The sequence below is a fragment of the Maylandia zebra genome, linkage group LG16 (genome assembly GCF_041146795.1).
Source record: "Maylandia zebra isolate NMK-2024a linkage group LG16, Mzebra_GT3a, whole genome shotgun sequence".
Lineage (NCBI taxonomy): Eukaryota > Metazoa > Chordata > Actinopteri > Cichliformes > Cichlidae > Maylandia > Maylandia zebra.
In genome coordinates, this window is record NC_135182.1 from 21,884,791 (window position 1) to 21,904,527 (window position 19,737).

The following is a 19,737-nucleotide window of genomic DNA, read 5'->3' on the forward strand; positions in this document are numbered from 1 at the left end:
ATGGTAGCCTCTCCGAACCCTGGAGCTGACGTCACTTCGCTCGAGTTGCTTGGAGAGTGAATCAGGAGGAGAGGCTCTTCAATCTGCGATCAGAGATCAACACGTTCAGCAGCGCGTTACCGACCAGCCGGACTCAATCACTGACCACTTCGCCACTCATCTCTTTCAACAGCCCTTAAACTGACCGGGACGTAAATGAACACCTTTTCCTTTCCGCTTCTCCTTTTTTTTAAGGAATACAAGACGATAATCAGGTGAGTTGACGACCTTCGCTCGTTAGGTTCACGCATGTCATGTATTATTTCACTCTTTCGCTCGTCTGGGATGGCTAAGCTAACTTCACCAGCAGCATCCTTTTACCGTACACTTGCCTTCAGTGAAGCTGTGTCCGCTCGGTGAGTTATAAAAAAAACATGAAAAAGTTGGTATTAAAAGTATGTAGAGCGGTTATAAATGCTGCTGCGGTAAACTTTGTTAAGGATATAACTGCTATCATGTTTACACTGGAACTTGTGTATAAAAAGAAGACTTCGGTAAGCGGTTAATGCTAACAGTGATGTTCAGTACCTGGCGGCGGTGTTGCTCTCCGCGAGTCCGCAAACGTTACTGGAAAGTTAGCTATTAAATTTATAGCTCCCTTTACGCTTCTTGTAGGAGTGTGTCATGTTTAAAAGTAACGTCTGACTGCCCGCTTGTGTGGTATTTGTCGTGGGTTTAAGCTCGTGGCGTGTCATGAAATTGTCCAACAGCTGGATATAACACAAATGAGCTTCCGTAATGTTTAGCTAATAATAAATGATTCTGCATTAATGTGGCAGACGGGCTGCTCGCTCTCCGCCTCTTGTCTTCGTTTTTTGTTTCTTCCTCTTAAAAGGAAAAGCACAGCTAACGCTGCAGCTGTGGTCTGCGCTGAAATGTAACCTTTGAGATTATGACAATGCCCTCCATTTTTGTGCCAGCTTTCATATTAACCACAAGACATTCGCCATGTTGGGCTATTAAAATAGCACCCTCTATTTAGACGCTTTGTGTTTATTACAGTAATGATAGTAAACGAGTCTTAGAAAAAGAAAAAACTACCTGTTTTGAGTGAGATTAAAACAGTGCTTTTTTGGAGTTAAGGTGAGTTAGATTTTTGTTAATGACATTTAATAAACAGTTTCATATATGTGGGAAGTCATAGAAATTCAGTTCTTGCTTGTTTTTGTTTATTTTTAAATTAATTTAAATTATTATTATGATTTTTTTTTAACCTTGCAGAATGTTATAAATCGGGTGGCACAAACAACAACTTGGCCTAACTTCCATCGCAGAAATCAGGACATTATAACATTGTCCCCATTTGTTTCCTGCAGCACACTTTTAAACACACTTAGCTTGCTTTTAATTCGGAAAATCTTGTCCTCTTGTGAGTAAACACAAATATTGCCTATCTGGAAAAACTACACATCAATCACAGCAGAAATTTAGGAAAACATAAACAACTGTTGCAGATCTTTCCCTTCAGACTTTATCATGATAATATTTATCCCACTTCTTTAAAAAAACAAACAAACAAAAACCCCTCAATGCAATCCATAGAGCTTATCCTGTCACTGCACATCTTTTGTTTGCCGCACACTTGAGTAGATTTGCCTTCACAGATATAATTGATATTAATAAACAAGGATGTGACCTTCGCGTTTACAGTCTCAGTGAAATGGCAGCGAGCGTTAGATCTGCTAAAGTTCATCATTTAAATGGCTTCAGTAGCCAAGGCAGCGAGATAAATCAGATCACAGCCTTGATGTGTTATGCATGCATCCAGTAACTGCCAGTGAATCAAAACACAGGTAGAAGGTCACTCATTTGGCTCATATTTATTCAGTTCACATGCCCTTGAAGAGCTCTGCACACAGAGCAGTGTTGTTAAGCTCCTAATATGAGCCTTTAACACAGAGAAAACAATAGAGTCAGCAACTTGGCATTTGGGTGCTACGAAGACTGTAGGGCTTTGCTGTCTGGGCTCCAAAGGCAAATTTAGCTCGTGATTTTCAACTCAATCATTCACTTAATTACAAGTTGTCTAAAAGAACTGCTTAGTACACTTAAATTTCCATTAGCAATATACATTAGTGCAAGGCGCAGAGTGAGTTTTTGTATAATTTATTTCTTTTCCTAGACTACTAGGTGTACTACCGTATATATGATTTAAAAACGCATATATAGTTTTATCTTCCGTTTCTGTTTCAATGGCCTTTTAAAAGCAAGTGTGGAGAAAAAAACAACAACAACCAGGGTCTTATAATATTTGTGTTTCACCCATTTTCACCCTGTCTCTCCTATTCTTGCCCTTTCCACAAGTTTGCACTCATTAATCAAAGATGCTGGACTCCAACTGAGGGCTGAGGTGCAGGTTCATCAATTTGGCAGGCAGCACTTTGTAAGGAACAGTGCAGAGGCTCTTAACACACAAGCATAAATAAATCTGTGGTCTTTATATGCAAGCCCCGAAGGTTAATGCTGCATAATTCAATGTACCCTCTTTGTCTGCCGTGATTGATGTTTTCAAGCATGTAAGCCTTGACAGGAGTCCCTTTTTGTAGGTCAGTGTTGACACTTTATGATTGGGTGAGCTCGAGGGGAGCGGCACAGGGGAGGTGGATTATTAGGAATATGTCGGGGAGATTACTCTTTTTCACTCATCTTCCTGGTCTGTTTTTTTTTTTTTTTCCTGCGCCTGGAGATGCTTGTCGCAGTGCTTAATTTGAACCACTGACGCTTCTGGATTTGATGTCTGCCTTCTGTGTTAATTGGCTGATGGCTGTTTAGTATTTATTTACCCCCTTTGCAGCAAAAAATAAAATCAAAAATAGGTCAGTTGAGAATGAATGATTTGACTCCATATTCATACTTCTTGGTCAGGTAGGTGCAGTATTACAAATGAATATAGACCTTTAGATCACTGCTGTTGTGAAGTGTTCCACTCTTATGCAAAGACTGTGCTTCAGCAGCCACCTTTTTTATTGATTCTCGTGCATTTAAAATCTGCTCACTGCTGCCACAAATATTTCCCCCTTTAGCTGTCCTAAGCATGCTGCAGCACTCAGTTTTCCCCCTTATCATTGTCTGGTCTTATTAGAAACTTGTAAAAAGAAATGCATTCCTGAAAACGTTTGGCTCAGCAGAGGCCAAAGTGAAAGGGTTAGTAAACATAACTGCCTTCTTTAAATGACACTGCTAAGGAAACCACACTCACTGGACACTTTATTAGGTACATTTATTAGCACTTGTGTGAATCTCGTTTTGTTTTCAGAGCTGTTTTAATTCTATGATATTTAACAGGGTGCTGGAAACAGTCCTTAGTGATTTTCATCCACGTTGAGATTTGTCAGCTGTACATCCGTTGCACCACATCCTAAAGCTCTACCGGACTGAGATATGGTGACCGTGGAGGTCATTTGAGTGCAGTGAACTTGTCGTCATGTTCAAGAAACCAGTTTCAGATCAGTTTTGTGGCCAGAAGCTGCCATAGGATAATGAGAGGAAGATGTGGTAATTGAGGGATGAATATGGTCATTTAAACAATACTAAGTACGCTGTGGTATTTAACCAATTTTCAGTTGGTAATAATAGGTCTTAAGTGTGCTAAGAAGGTGAGAATAGGCAGCGTTTTCCAATCCTCTGTTGTCTAATTTTGGTCAGCCTGTGTAAACTGCAGCCTCAGTTTGCTGTTCTTAGCCTAACAGGAGTGGGGCCTAGTCTGGTCTTCTGCTTCCGCCTGTCTGCTTTAAGTTTAGACATCTTGTGCATTCAGAGATGCTCTTCTGTATTTCTTGGTTGTAACAAGTCTTTATTTGAGGTACTCTTGCCTTCCTATCATCTCGAAGCAGTCTAGCCATTCTCCTCTGACCTGACATCAACAAGCATTTTTGCTCTTTTTTTATTTGTTTTTTTTGTTCTTTTTCTGACCATTCTCTGGAAACCCCAAAGATGCCTGTGTGTGTAAATCCCAGTTGATCACTAATTTCTGAAAAACTCAGACCAGTCCAACTCTGCCGCGTTCACAGTTGCTTAAATCACCATAATTATAATGCTTGGTTTGAGCCTCAAGTTGTCTTGACCATGTCTACTATCATAAATTAATTGAATGGCTGTCATGTGATTGGCTAATTAGATGTTAGTGTTAACAAGCAATAGAACAGGTGTAACTAAAATAGTGGCCACTGAGTGTATGCTGCAACATTAAATTAAAATACCATTCAGCTTTAGGCATAACCAGTGATTATTTGTTATTATTAACAGGTGTGAATTAAAGCTTATGCTGTTCCTATAGATCAGGTGCAGTAGATTATGTTGAAGTAAGCCATGCAGTGTTTCAAACAGATTTAAAGTCTGTTTGTGGTGTTGTGAAGAGGGGGCGGGGGCAGTTTATTGTTTATAATTATTAAGGAGGACTATTTCTAAGTTTCTTCTCATCAAAGATTTTATCTGCCAAGCTTTTTGTAACAAATACACGAGCAATATAATCAGCTACCTCTTTAATAATACTCTTAACCTATGGACGCAATCTTAGATTACAAGGCGTGACACTGCAGCCTAAGTAAGTTTGGCATAACAACACAGAAGTCTCTTCTTGATGGATTGCAGAATCTGATTCGAGCTGTTTTTCAGTTTGGCATTGACCTGTAGAGCAGAATAAGAGCAATCACAGCTGCAGTCCAAGACAGTAGAGTTGGAAGTTCATATGACCTCATGAGATTCTCTAAAGGGAGAAGCTGGTGTGAGTTGATATTCTGGACTGCCACAATCAAACACGCCTTGGCTAACGAGTGATACAAAAGGAAAAATATAAGCTGGGAAGGCCTGGGGCAACTTGACTGAGCTCGCAAAATAAAAGCAAGGGAATTTCCTGCTAGTTAACTGATCACGGATGACGGCATTCTGAGATTAATACAATAAATTGCCGCATATACTTGTGCAAACACAAATACCTCTGGGTGGACCACCCAACTAAAGGGAAGCACTGAATGAGTTACAGCAGACGTGCAATACACAATCTGACGTCGTTGAGAAAAGAAATTAAGTAATGGGGTTGTTAAAATTTTGAACTTAACAGGCATTTCCTACTGACAGAACAAAAATGAATACTTTTCAAGAAAAAAAACACTATGAATATAAACCAAGATGCCACAAATGCCACATTTCAGCAAGCAAATATTTAATCATTAATGTACTCTTTGTTTAAATTGTCAAAACGTTTATCATTAGATAACATCAGCTAAGAAATTATCAGATGGATAATTATATGTAATTAATTAATTATATGTAAATACTTATATGTAATTATAGAACTTTATTTACTTTGGTGGTTGCTTCTGGTATTTTCTAATAATAGGTGCTAACAGAATAGCAGTATTTTACACTAATGACATTTTGTCAGCGTAGCTGAAAAGGATAATATATGTGCTTAATACACAACAATGCTTAATAATAAAGGTATAGTACCAGAGGTTATACCAGCAGTATTTCTTTAAGAGTTGTGATATTCAGACATAAACATCTATACTGACAGAGTAGTGACACAAACAGAAGAATAACATATGCACACCATTTGCAGAGCAGATCCTGCTTCTACTATAATTAATAAAAGCGTGCTCAGCAGGCATGAGGGCAGCGAGTAATTGGTGCATGCATGCTGCAGAGGGCTGCTCCTTTAACGTTAAAAAATACCACCTGTTTTGTTTTCTGTATTTTCTTTTTCACATGGAGGTGGGCACAGTCATTTTAAATATGCACAGTTTAGAAAGTGCTCAGGATTCTTTAAATAAACATGGGAATTGCATCAGTATTTTATTTTTTATTTTATTTTGCTATTATGGCTGGAATATGTAGATATTTTACTTACCCATTTTACAAAAAACATCTGTGAAATACCTTCATTTTGACAGCACAGGTCCTAAACATAAAGACACAAAGCAATTCCAAAACAAAAGGCCAGCTTCATGTTTCGCCCGTCAGTCACACAGCACTGTGTAGAACATGCACTGCAAGTGTAACCACTAAAAAGAGTGGATACACGCCATGATAATCCAAATAAGCAGCGCATTCAGTGTAGGGTGAGGCAAACGCTCATGCTGCACTACATGAATATTGCAAACATAATGATAATATAACTTCATGATATAAGTATTTAAAGGAGAAAATGTTGACAAGGAGATGTTAGTGTTTTAGAGCCAAGAGGGCGCACGCTCAGTAGCATGGTTCAGTGTAGGGCAGTTAAGGAGTCTGTTGTTACAGAGGGTACCTGTGACTGTTATTTCCATGACTTAGTAAGCAGCTCTTTGTTGTTGTTGTTGTTGTTTTTTTTTTAATAAATCATATGAAGCTAAATCGGTGAATAGCTGAGTAACCCAAGTAGCCTCAGGCTTGGAGTAGTTCACATAGTTCCTGCAGAAGCTGTTGATTAAAGTTACCTCTGTCTGTCCACTAGTATTCAGAACACACAGTGGCACAGCTGGTGAGATGATGTGCAGTACGTGATGTACAGTCAAGTGCAGGTGATGAGAGATCTGCTGAATACAGTTCATTTTTATTGGCAGCGAATACAACTGGAGGGTAACAGCATCTGTATATCTGAAAATGTGGCGGATGAAAGTGACATATTAGCTCTTTCATTCTAGATCTTTACCTCACCAGCTTTATTTTGAAGCTTTTTCTGTGTTTTAATGAATGTTTAAAATTTTGCATTATGGACCCGATATACCTGTAACAGCTGATCTTCAAAAACAGAGCAGGGAGGTAGCCATCTCAAGTAGCAGTCCACTCAGATATAAAGTAAATAAAGTGTCAGCTTTAAGAACATGTCTTCCATTTTTGTTAAGATTAGCCATTAAAATTTAAGTACAAACAAACTAAAAACATCTTCGGGTAAAAATAGATATCTCACCAACATCTGTATCTGGTGTTATAGCTCCATCTTCCTGTTTTGCAGAGAAGGTTTATGTATAAATATAGATTGTGAAACATGCTAATGAATCCCATGTTACGTATGCTAATTAGCCAATTGAGCTGTGGTTAAAGCACGCTAGTCTGGTCTGCTTGATCGTTCACGTAGAGTCTGCTTCAGAAAGCAGATTTAACAAACTGATAACTTTTTTTTACTTGTTTTCTGTTACAGATAAAAAGACTAAATTATGTTTATCTTGGATTAAGTCTGGCTGGGTAATTAAAAATAGGAGGCCTTCAATACCAGAATGCACCATGGGAACAGGTAAATTGAGCAGTGTTTCTTTTCATCAAATTGTTATGGAACTGTTGGCTAGTTTGGACGGTGACATTTAAAAAAAAAAAAAAAAAAAAAAAAAGAAGTAGGCTATAGATTAAAACTCTGAAAAGTTGACTTTTGGACCCACAATTATAAAGTTTGGCCTACTGATAGAGATTTACAACTGAAAAGGTGTTGAGGTTCAATATGATGGCTGCTTTACTTGTAAAGTATTGTGTAGCAGAACATGACTACATTTCAAGTTGTGTAAACTTTTCAACATGAAATGCTGACAGGGCACATTAAGCTATCTCCAGTCTATATTCATAAGTTGCCTGGGGAAACGGGTTGCAACCTGGAAATGTGTTGGTTGCGACGGTAAGGTAGCAGAGCATTCTTTTTTTCTTATTTGCGTTGCACTTTTTCACGTTTACTACCACTCGGCGAGTAGTTCTTAATATTTGCTAAAAAGTCAGCATCTTTAACTCAAAACCTCAAGGTGACTGCTGTGATCTACTAACAATCAAAGCAATCATAAGGATGTTTTTGACGTGGAACCTCTTCAAAGTCAATTTAACTCAGTTGAGAATTCATATTTTTCCCAAGCAACTGGCGATTTCCAAGGGGCCGCCAACCCCCAATATATCATACTCCTGCTAAATGAGGATAATATTAGATCCCTCAGCGATTATTTTTGATGTTTCCATGGTATTGGTAATGATTAGGCTTTTTAAATGGTTACTTAAGAGTTCTAGAAATGTTAGTGGTTTTAACACTTGCCACACTAAGACTTGAAAGGATTTAAATGATTCAGACTCAGGCAGGTCTGGGTCTTCATTTCCTGTACATTCCAAACAAAATGAAGCCAGATGGTAATGCATGAATAGGATACTGGTTAGAAATATTTGCAGTTCCTAACATATGTGTGTTAAACATCTTTGGACCAAGGGAGTGGCTGCGTCTCAGTTTCTGAACAGAAATATCAATAGAAGAGTTGTAAAGTAATTCTCATCATTTTCGCTGCTTTGCCAGAGGAGTTTTAGTGTGCTTAAATTAATGACATTGATTTGATCTAATACATTCCTTATTATAATTATTGACTCACTGTAAAATCCAAATGTTGGCACCATAGCTCCAAAGCCACTCTTGTTACACAGTAGGTCATAATCCAATATCTTAAGTGTTTTTGTCATGTCCCATTGCCCTCTGTTGTCTCTAGGAGTAGAAGCTTGATTTTTCTACTGATGCTAAAATTTCCCCAGGGGTCCATATTATCATTTTTATTACATTTTCATGTGGCTGCCAGATAGGAAGAATGCTGAATGGGTAAGTCGATAAAATCAAGCAATAAATGACTGTTGTTGTTGTCTTGTATTTAAGGCGGCGAGTGGCGATGTCACAGCAGTGAGGAAAGTCTTATACAGTATTTTGTTGCATTGACTGCCCATTGTTAACATCCACTGTTAGGCTCTTTGAAATGCTTATTTTTATTCCTATATTTTTTTAATTAGAAAAGCAAGCCTGTGCTTTGTAAAACTGGAACATGTAACTGATGAATGGACATGCTGAACTATGTGGATCGCCTCATTTTCAAGTCTTATTTGGGGATGGGATTAAGATTTTTCCAATTAGGTTGAAATATAACAAAGTCCTCCTTTATGAAATTAGTCTGTGCTGCTTTATGCTTTGCTCTCATTTTTTGTGTGTATCTAATTAATTCCTATCTGTCTTTGCGTTAAAGTGTTACGGCTTTAGAGCATATTTAAATCTCTTGGGGGAGGAAAAAAACTTTTTTGACTATGGGGTATATTTAAATGACTATGGTCCAAATAGGGGTAATTGGTGTTATTGGAGCTATTGTTTGCCTCTGTTTTAAAATTTAATTTGGGATTCACATATAGTAGCTTTATATCCCTTTTTTTTTTTTTTTTTTTTTTTTTTTTTTTTTTGAGCTCCTGTAGAAATTGAAATTGCTGCCTTCACAGCGAGCTGGAAAGTACATCAGATAGCAAGTATATCACTTAGTGCTAATTAGAGGTACAATAAGAAAATGTTGGGTTTTTTTTTTTTTCTTTGACCGCAATGCCTGATGGTAATTTATAAGAGTTATTACAAGCTTGCAGGTACTTCAGTTTTTCTCTGTTGTGCATCAGTGTTTCATGAGGCAGGCGGCAGGTGTATAAAATCAAGCCTCTTGCCATGCAGTTTGCTTTTAGAAACATTTATGAAAGAATGGATTATTCTGAAGAGCTCAGTGAAATGTGGCACTGTAATGCAACTGCTGCAACAAGTCATTTCGTGAAATTTCTTCTCTCCTAGATATTCCACAGTCAACTGTAATTGGTGTTACGGCAAATTAGAAGAATTTTAGAATTATCACAACTCTGCCACAGTGTCTGATCAAGTAAAGTCACTGAGCTTAGTCACAGAGGGTTGAAAGAAAGAAAGAGGGGCAGGGATAGCTCAGTAGGTAGAGTGGTTGCCCCATGATCGGAAGGTCAGGGGTTCGATTCCCCTTAACAGCTACCCTGAGGTACCCCTGAGCAAGGTACCGTCCCTACACACTGCTCCCCGGGCGCCCAATGGCTGCCCACTGCTTCACTGAGTGAATGGGTTAAATGCAGAGAGCAATTTCCCCATGGGGCTCAATAAAGTACAATAATGTACACACTTTCTTTCTTGAAGTGCATAATGTGTAAAAGTCGCCATCATCAAAATCACTCCAAACATCAGCACCCAAACTGTGTACTGTGAGCTTCTCAGGTTTCCATGGCTGTAATATCTGCAAACCTCACATTACATCACCCAGCACAATGCAAAGCATTGGATGGAGTGCTGCAAACCCTGCTGCCAATCAACTCTGGAGCAGTGGAAAAGTGTTCAGTGAAATTACTAATCGTGCGTTTCTACCCGATAGTCTGAGTATTGAGATGAGCGAATGCTAGGAGAGCATTACTTGCACGTCTGCATTGTGCTGGGAAGTTCAGTGGAGAAAGGATACAAGCTATGGGTTTTTTTTCCTGGTGTTTGCCTCGGCCTCTTGATTTCAGTGATGGGAAGTCTTAATACTTCAGCTTACCATTTTGGACAAATTTCACCTTCCAACTTTGTGAGAACAGTTTTATGGTTTTGGGTGTGGGAGAACTTGACTGGCCTGCACAAAGCCATGTTCACTTTTGGATTGAAATAGAATGGCATTTGTGACCCAGGCCATCTCACCCAATATTAGTGTCTGCCCTCATGAACATTCTTTTGGATATGTGGGCAAAATTTTCCACTGACACTCCCCAAAATCTTGCAGAAAGCCTTCAGAGAAGACCAGCTCCATAATAATGCCTATTTAGAGGCAAATTCCATGAAGACTCCTGTAGGTGTAATGTGTAGGTGGCCTAATACTTCATATAGTGTATATTCCAGGCTTTTTTTTATTGTAGTTTTTAATTAATTAATCAGATGTAGTTCAGTGATCAACAGAGATGGGCAGTAGCGCCTTACTTGTAACCCTAAACAAGCTCCGAGTGCGCTAGACGTAATGGGAAATTCACAGAGAAACTCGCGGATTCTTCCACTGACCGCTGCGCCACACCTGCACCAGAGCACACCTCCGCCTACCCCACTCCTGCTTTACAGGTGAAAATAGAGCAACAGGACTGCTAGTCTTTGACTTTATTTATTTTCTGCTGTGTTTTACTTGCATCTATTTGAAAGACTGAGTGTAAACACAAAAAATATTTTATTTTATGTGCTGGAATGTGCAGAAAATAGGTTTAAATGTTAAACTAATTTCTTCAAGTCAGAGAATGGTGCATATAATTAAATCTTTGCCTGATGCATAAAGTTAAAGATCAAAACGGATAAAACAAGTTTAAAAAAAAAAAGAGACTTTTCCATTTGATTACATTTTGTATGATGAATTATGCAGAAAAAGTAGAATTGGCCTGACAGATCTATCGCTTTATCACCTATTCAGGTTGTAAATCGTGTTTTTAAAAACTAACTAAGTAATTAATTACTTTTGAAAATAAGTAATCAGTAAAGTAACGGGATTACTTTTTGGGGGAAGTAATCAGCAATTAGTTACTGATTACTTTTTTCAAGTAACTTGAAAAACACTGGTGATCAATGCATACCTTTCCTGAAAGATGTGATGTTTCATTTACAGTGGTGTGAATTTAGTTTAGCCTCCAACCACAACAGGGTGATATGGCCCAAAACTCCTTTCTCTAAACAAACCTCTTGTCTCATCCTACAGTCAGGTATTTGGACAGTGACAGATGTCCTGCAATTTTGCTTCTGTATACTAACACAATAAACGGATTAATGAATGACTGATTGAACTGGGGTCAAGACAGGAAGAGATTTGCAGCGGTATTGTGACCTAAAAAGATGGAATGTCAGTGACAGTCATAAAATTGTAGCAGTGCTGTATCCTTCGATCTCATCGGTAGTTGCTTCAATCGCTTGCTTCTAAGTTGAGAAAAGGAAAACTCATGACATTCCTACTTTGCTTCGCCAGTGGTTATTTTGCTTGTAGTCACTTGACATTGTTGAATGCTGTTGATTTCTAGGTCTCAGCTCCTACATTACTGCTAGTCGCTTCCTATGTGTGGACAGTCATTCAGTAGGTCATCCAAAGACATGATGAATAACTAAAGCAAATGAGACCAGTCATAGAATTAGTAAAAAATAAAAAAAAACCTGAGTATTGGCAAAATAAAAAATTTGGTCCATTCTTTAAAAAAAGTACTGATAACAACAAAAAATGTCCAGATAACTTCATAATCTTGTCTTAATAATAAGAAAACAAAAGTGGATGATCATTGAATCTCTTTCTTAGGGATACCTATTAGGCTTTTAGCAAACGTCTACAATTCTATCTTCATTAAGTAAATACACAGGCAGCTTAGTCTTTGCTAGTAAACATCTGAAAAATGTGTCCCCTATACTGATGGATGAAACCAAGATTAAATTGTTCTAAATGATGGCAAAAGGAAAGTATGGAAAAGGAAAATAGTGTCTCATAATGCAAAGGCTTACACACTAGCCTGTTTAAAAATGATGGAGGCAATATAATAGCATAGCCATGTATAGCTCTCAGTTAAACTGGGGCATTGTTGTTTATTGATGATGTGACTAAAAAAGCAGCATATAGAAATATACGGCCTCCTTAGATTTAGGCAGATGCTGCAAACTGATAGGATGGTGCATCACAGTAGTACACATTAGTAACGGGCCATGGAAAACAATCCAAGAGCATCTTTAAGCAACACATTTGAATGGATTTTTTGTGTTGTTGTTGTTGTTGTTTTTTTTTTAAATGTCTGATCAGTCATCTGTAGAGCCTGATATTAGTTATTTGCTAATTTAGTGGTGTGGGTATTTCAGGTGGCTGATAATGGCTAATAAATTAAAATTTAAAAAGTAAAGAAGCGCTAGAAAAAACACCCTTCAACTGTGTTATGAGTGTTGATGTTACATAGTTGTTAACCAGAGGGCACTCTGCAACTTTCTTGTTGGCGGCATGTATGGAATGCTACAAATACAACAACTAGCTGTTTGAATTGAAAGACTGTGTAAAACAAGTTTTTTTGTTTTTTTTAAAAAGACTAAATCTTAAACATTTAATGCAATATTTTTGCCAAACCTCGTGAATTAAAACTGAAAGTCTAGTTGCAATTGCACAAAAAAAATAAATCACTGTCCCAACATCTATGGCTCTGACTTCATCTTCTTCGAATATTTATGAGTCAAAATATCTATATAGTGAGAAAGTCAACGTACCGTACAGACCTATCTTCGTCATGAAATTCATGACATGTACACAGTCCCCTTGTTGATATAGAGGAAATGACTGACTTTTTGTGGATGACCCTAGAAAGACACGGGTCACTGAGGCACGGCAGACAAGCTGAGCTGAAATGGCAATAGCAAAATGAGCCTCACCACAGGAATCCCATCTTCATCTAAAGCTGATCTCTCTCCCTTTCATCTGTGTATATGGTAGAATCCCTCAAGGATTTATTGTAACAGTTACCAATAAGCTTCAGTGTACCTAAAAGGCCCAGCAGTAAATTTCTTGTATTGTTGCCAGACAGAACGGCTGGTATAAATTAAGATGTTTTGAAAATAGTGAAATGTGTTTTGTATCATTATTTCTTCTGTTTATACTACATCACATCAGGTGTGATCCGTGTGATTCATTTGTGGGTTGTGAGGAGGTGAGGTCAGGCTTTTTCTGGGTTAGTTCTGGTAATGTTGTTTATCCAAGTGTGTCATGTTTTCCATTTACATTATTGATCCTGAGTGCTGGCATGTGACATATGTTGTAAATGGAAGCTCTAAGTCAGGTTTATCCAAGCCTTTTTTTTAAGTTTCATGTGCAGCAATTAAGTGTGTAATTTCCCTCTATGTAGAAAGTTATAATTTGTAACTTTTAGAGGAAACCAAGCAGAAGTTTGCTGTCGTTACGTAATGTGATGTGATAGCAAAAAAACGGTATGCTCTGTCCGTTCTTCGCTTATTTCTGTTTATAAGTAGTGGTAATGAAATGCTTACCATTCCTGAATAGCACAAATACCACTTAGCAGAATGAGTCTTGTCGGCATCCTCCAGGGCCTGGACAGAGGATCTGTGGTGTCAGCGCTCAGGAAGGTTTGGAGGGGACATCAAGGTGAATGCTCAGTTGTAGAATGGTAGGAAATCATTGAAATTCAAACTCCGAGGCTGCAAATGGCTTGGTGGCAGATGGAGTCTTTGTCAGGGAAGAAAAATGGCAGTTAGGGAGCATCAACGCCATTTTCCCTATCAGCTCTGCTGGCGGCGGTGACCTTCTGTCGCTCACGGAGATCCCCTAGCACTTGATCAGTTATCTCTCCTCTAAGCTAGTGGGAAAGGATTTAAATGTCATATTTAAAGGGGGATTAAATGTGTAATCATTAAGCAGGGTGTATGTGCATAATGAGGGAAATTGGTGGCAGTGAACAAGCAAGCACTTGCATCCTTGAAACATTTAAAATGAACTGTATTTTAGAGCTGTCCTGTATGCAACCTGTTTGTCTTGGCAACCAAAGCTTTGGCAGCCAAATTGAGACAATGGCTGAAAAAAAAATCACAGAACACATAAGTTAAGGCTTATGAAAGGGTTGTGATTTCAGCTTTATTTTCATGTAAAATGATTGGGAGAAAAAAAAGAAAAGGCTTAATTTGTTGTTCCTCTCTTACACATTGCTCAGACTCAGTCTTGATGCTGCAGCTCACCGAACAGTACAGTTAGAGGTATGCCTGTCTGAGCAGATGGAAAGATTTGGTTGTCAAGAAATTATTTTGTTTGTTTGTTAGTGTTTTTAACTTGGTGCTGTGTGAAGCTCTTGAATCAAAGTTGATAAGCTGGCAAAAATAAGGCTAAATGAAGCCTAAATGATCACTGCGCTGAATATGAGGGATGTCAGGCTAGGTCCAAGCTGATTTACAATATACAACTTTGACATTTTAAAGGATATTTACAGTAAATACCCAAAATTGAAAACCTAATAACTATTCAGCAAATGAATACCTAATTATTTGTGTATAGCATTTATAGCATTTATATAAATGTGCGGGAGGGGATAGAAGACCATTGTTGTTATAGAATTACTGAAAATATTTTGACAGTTAATGGGCAGTGATTACTCAGGGGTATGAATGGCATCTATTTGGCGGCTGGTTTTCATTAACATTACGTGACACAAAATAAACAATTTGCTAAGGTGCAAGGGTTTGTAATGATTAGAATGTTTATGCAAATTATATTAATGTGGTAATGGCTCCTCTCATTACTTGGATAACACACATGCACAGAATAAAACTGCGCTACACGCGTATTGTTCTTGACTGTAAACAAATCGCCATAAAATATCGGGTGGACCTGGGGAAAAATGAGGAAAATGAGCAAACGATGCAAAAAGCAAATGACATTGAGACACTAGTTTAATATGTATGGATTTCAGCTTGATGGTTGATTTCATTAGCAGATCTCATTGTTATGCATTGACTGTCCTCCTGCAGTAAAATGAATATTATATTCATGTAGCCTGAATGTCCAGGAGGAAATGTTTGGATAAGTGGCATGCTTCGGGAGGGGGGGAGGAAGCAAAGGGTCCATTGCTGTCATGGTAATTATTTATTATTTGATATTCATACATCAAATTGATCTTTCTTCAACAGCTTTTGATTTCGTATACTGAAAATATAAAATTAAAATCAAATATCAAAGACAAATAAAACATCTGTGTGGATTTTTTGAGCTGTGGTGCAAAAAGGCTTTTGGTGTTTTCATGGGAGTCCTAAATTTAGTGGATTTTTGTGTGTGATAAGAGCAAATTCAAATTATTTAGTTTTAGTGTTACTTAAACCATAATAATTTTTTTGTCATGTAGAGATTGTATGCACATTAATGCTGTTTCAGGGGAAAAGAGCACCAAACATCAACCCTCCTGCAGCACTTGTGTGTAGTCATATTGTTGTTTTTGCTTTGCCTGCTTACCTGCAGGAGTGCACTTTTATCTAAAGATTTTCGGATCTTGTCTTCTCTTCACTTCCACAGTTCTTCTTATGTGACAGTGGAAGGCACTGGTATCTTTTTATATCTTTGTCCTGCTTTGTAGGCGTCAATTAGTTTCATTATGATTCCACACCAGTGACAGCTGTGGCCAGAGGCATTATGTTTTCACGTTGTCTGATCCTCCACATCCAATTCCCAGAAACACGATATCTCAGGAGTGCCTAAGGGGAATTTCTTCACATTTGACACAAAACCATCACTTGCATTCGAGAAAGAACTGATTAGATTTTGGTGGTCAAAGGTCAGGGTCACCGAGGCTGCACAAAGAGCTTTTCTGCCATATCTGAAAACTTTATCTCTTAATTATCGGCCAAAATTTTGTTATAATTGGTGTATAAAGTGATGATGTCATGAGACTTCCTGGCCAAAAGATCAAAGGTCATAATTACAGTTATATTGTAATGTTCTGCAAAAACACTTTTTTGACATTTTTCAGAACCACAACACTCTCATTTGGTTGGATACAAATCTTTGGTGCCCATCTATTGCATTTCTTCAAAGCTTATATTAAAGTAAATCTGTAAGTCTGGACAAACATGGTGAGCGGGAACTTGATTTGCACACTATCGCAAGGTGTCTTTCTAATTTTGCATACGGTGTCACTGTTGACTCAAAGCAAAGAATCCTGAATCAAAAATCTATGGGGCAAATCAGAGCTTACCCTAAAGAGCCAGAAATCCAAATGGGAAATGTCAGTCATCTTGTTGTTGTTACGGCACATGCACCTAGTAGAGGTTTTTGACAGTTTTAGCTGTGTGGTGGCAAGCATATACCTCTGCTCCTTCCCATAGTAAAGAAGTAGCTAACTGTGCTTATTCTGTTCGTAACGTGAATTAGCATGTCATTTGTTTAGCGCTGTCGTAGGCTCACTGGATTCAGCTGTTAATGAAGTAACGATGTTGTGAAACTTTGCACATGTATAGTAGTTTAAAGGCCTTTTTTTTTTTTTTTTTTTTTTTTTTTTTTTTTAAACCTTTTTCAGCTCAAACAGTAGAAGGACTGACAAGCTGTTGTTACAGCGAGGCTTAACTCAATGACAGCAGCAGTGCTTCTAAACCAAGAGCATGTTTAAGCCCACATTCCAATTATATACTTGTCATATTTGTTAGTTATAGAAATTAGCCACTGGTTGTTGGCACGATTGCTGGTATGGTAATAATTCAGAGTTATTAAACGTTAACCTATTACCGGTAGTGTTGAGTACCAAAGTCAATGCTGGTGTTATATGGCAGTGCAAGCAGGTGATGGAAATGTGCAGTCAGCTCCAGAGGAGAAGCTCTTTCTGTGAAGATGGCTCTGAGGCAGACAGGAAATTAGTTATTTTTTGCTGCACATTCATCAAAATAAAAATAGTCTGAGTATCCCAAGTGACTCTCGTGGATCTATTGAAGGCACAGCTGCATGTACCGTGAGCTTAGTATTAACTCTCCAATGAATTTCAGGTGTTTTGAGTGCTAATAAAAGAAGCCAAATGTTTTTCTTGTTCCTCATCTTACAGCCATTATCTTGCTTCATTTCACTACAAGTACCATATTGAAAAGAATAAAATGCCCTTTTTAATTTTGTAACCTCTCCCTGTTAGTTTTCCTAAAATTATGATGTTAAAAGCCAGGCACATCCTGGTGCCAAGAACAAAGAACTCTGAATGGAAAAACTGTTTGATATTTTCCTTCACCATTTCTCTGATAACCTTTGCTTTAATGGCTCACAGCAGTGGAATGTCAACAGGGATTGTCTGTGTTCAGTCTGTTGCTCTTGTGGAGCCCCAGACAGTGACATGCAGAATTGGTAGAGCATTAGGGAATAAAGTGCATGTTGGCGCGTGTGTGTGTATATATATATATATGTATATATGTATGTATGTGTATATATATATATATATATATATATATATATATATATATATATATATATATATATATATATATATAGAATGTACAGTGTCGTGAAAGAATATTTGCACATATATCTGCTGATTTATTTTTTCCATATTTGTCACAACTCACATGCTTCAGATAATCAAGCAAATTTTAATATTAGACAAGAATTATACCATTTTTCAGTGCTAATATTCCCCCTCTCTCTCTTTTTTTGTTTTGTTTTGTTTTTTCATTTGGAAAGCTGTACTCAGTTTCCCTAGCCACACCCAGGCCTGATTACTGCCAGAACTATTAAATAATGAATAATAAAATTAATAAAACCCCTGACAAAGTGAAGTAGACCAAAAGATCTCAAAAGCCAACGTATCATGCAGTGATCTAAAGACACTCAAATACAGCTGAGAAAGAAAGTCATTGACTAGTCTGAAAAGGGTTTATCCAAAAGTGGAGGATTTGGGAAGGTTAACCATTGTTCCAAGAGTGGCCAGCCTACCAAAATTACTCTAATAGTGTGTTGACGATTCATCCAGGAGGTCGCAAAAGAAGCCAGAAAAAAAATGTAAAGAACTAGAGACCTCATTTATGTCAGTTAAGGTGAGCGTTCCTGCAAAAAACACTGTTCACCAAAAAGAACACAAAGGCTCATCTTACATTTGCCAAAAAAAACATCTAGATGATTTTCAAGACTTTTGGGAAAAAGTGGACTAACAAGACAAAAGTTGTATCCCTTTACATCTGGTGTAAAACTAAGACAGCATTACTGAAAGAGGACATCATCCCAACATGACAAATATGCAATAAAATAAGAAATCTGGAAGTAGGAAAATACTTGTCACGGGACTGAACCTTGGAATTTGGATTACAATAATATTTTGCTTAAATAATCAATCTAATATATAATGAGGCTTAACTCAAATGTCAGCATTCATTTAATTTGTTAATTCCATGTCCCATCTTTCACAGAAGTAGGCAATTATGATTTCTTTGGCTTCATTTTATTCTACATTAGGGGGAAACGGTGCTAGTCCCATTTTGAGTGAACTAAATAAAACTATACGTCTTTACTCTTTTCCTTCATACCTAGCAATAAGTCAGAACTCCTGTGCTTATTATGCTCCTGGACTTAGCTACAGCAAAATATACTTAGTCTATCCAAATGCAAAATATAAACACATTTCAATGATGAAATTCAAGTTAGATGCTCATTCATTACTCTAAGCACGACCAGTTTAGCTACCTTAGGGTCTTTAGCCATGTGAGTTCATATTATGTGATTTAACTGCACACGTTTTTGGTTTATTATTTTAAAACTAATCTAATTCATAACATAGCTGTTAGTGGGTTTTAATTGTCCCTTGTGTTTTTGCTTTGCATTATACAGAGCAAAAAGACAAGTGTTGTTAAGCATGTTCTGCAATAAATGACATCATAAATTGTGCCAAACTGTCTTAGAAAAGATGACCTCACCAGTCACTGAGATCTATGTTGTGTGAGCAAAGTCTCTGAGCAGAATCTATTAATCCTGCACTACCCTGTAATCATTTGTGTATTTGGTTTTGAAACGCTCCCACCACAGGCGTGGGAATTTTTAGAATTTTTAATCTGTACTCTTTTCTGCATGACTTTGTGGAAGAAATGTTTTTATTAATGGGAAAGAAAACACAGAAATGGGACCAGAGCCACAGCTCAGCATTAAAGTGTAATAAAACACAGCGAGGTGATCTGGAATTCTGTATCGCTTTCAAATTTTCTTATTTAATATCGTCACTGCTGAGTCAACCCTTTTGTGTTTGCATCACAACCAGACATGAGCGTCATGAGTCAAACAGTTTGACATTTCTGCCCAATTTCAGGCTGCTTTTGTGTTCTGGTTTGAGGAACTAGTTGTTTTTGCTGCATCTGTCCTTCTATCTGTCTGTCTATCCATTATCTGCTGCTTATTTCAGGGCCAGTAGTCTAAGTAGAGGTGTCCGGACCTCAATCTCCTTGTCTACCTCCTTCCCAAGTCAACT

General features: G+C 37.7%; 1 protein-coding gene across 13 annotated transcripts in view; it reads left to right on the top strand.

The window, feature by feature from the left end:
* Positions 1-19,737, top strand: part of baz2bb (bromodomain adjacent to zinc finger domain, 2Bb) — a 54,746-nt gene continuing 35,009 nt past the window's right edge. For 7 of the 13 annotated variants that reach the window (XM_024805398.2, XM_014409017.3, XM_024805402.2 and 4 more), the window contains exons 1-2: positions 2-254; positions 7,160-7,252. The gene's annotated coding sequence lies outside the window, so the exon portion shown is untranslated. Of the gene's footprint in view, positions 255-292; positions 396-7,159; positions 7,253-19,737 lie in introns of those variants that run through there. The other 6 variants (XM_014409023.3, XM_014409018.3, XM_076875040.1 and 3 more) reach the window with 4 other exon arrangements.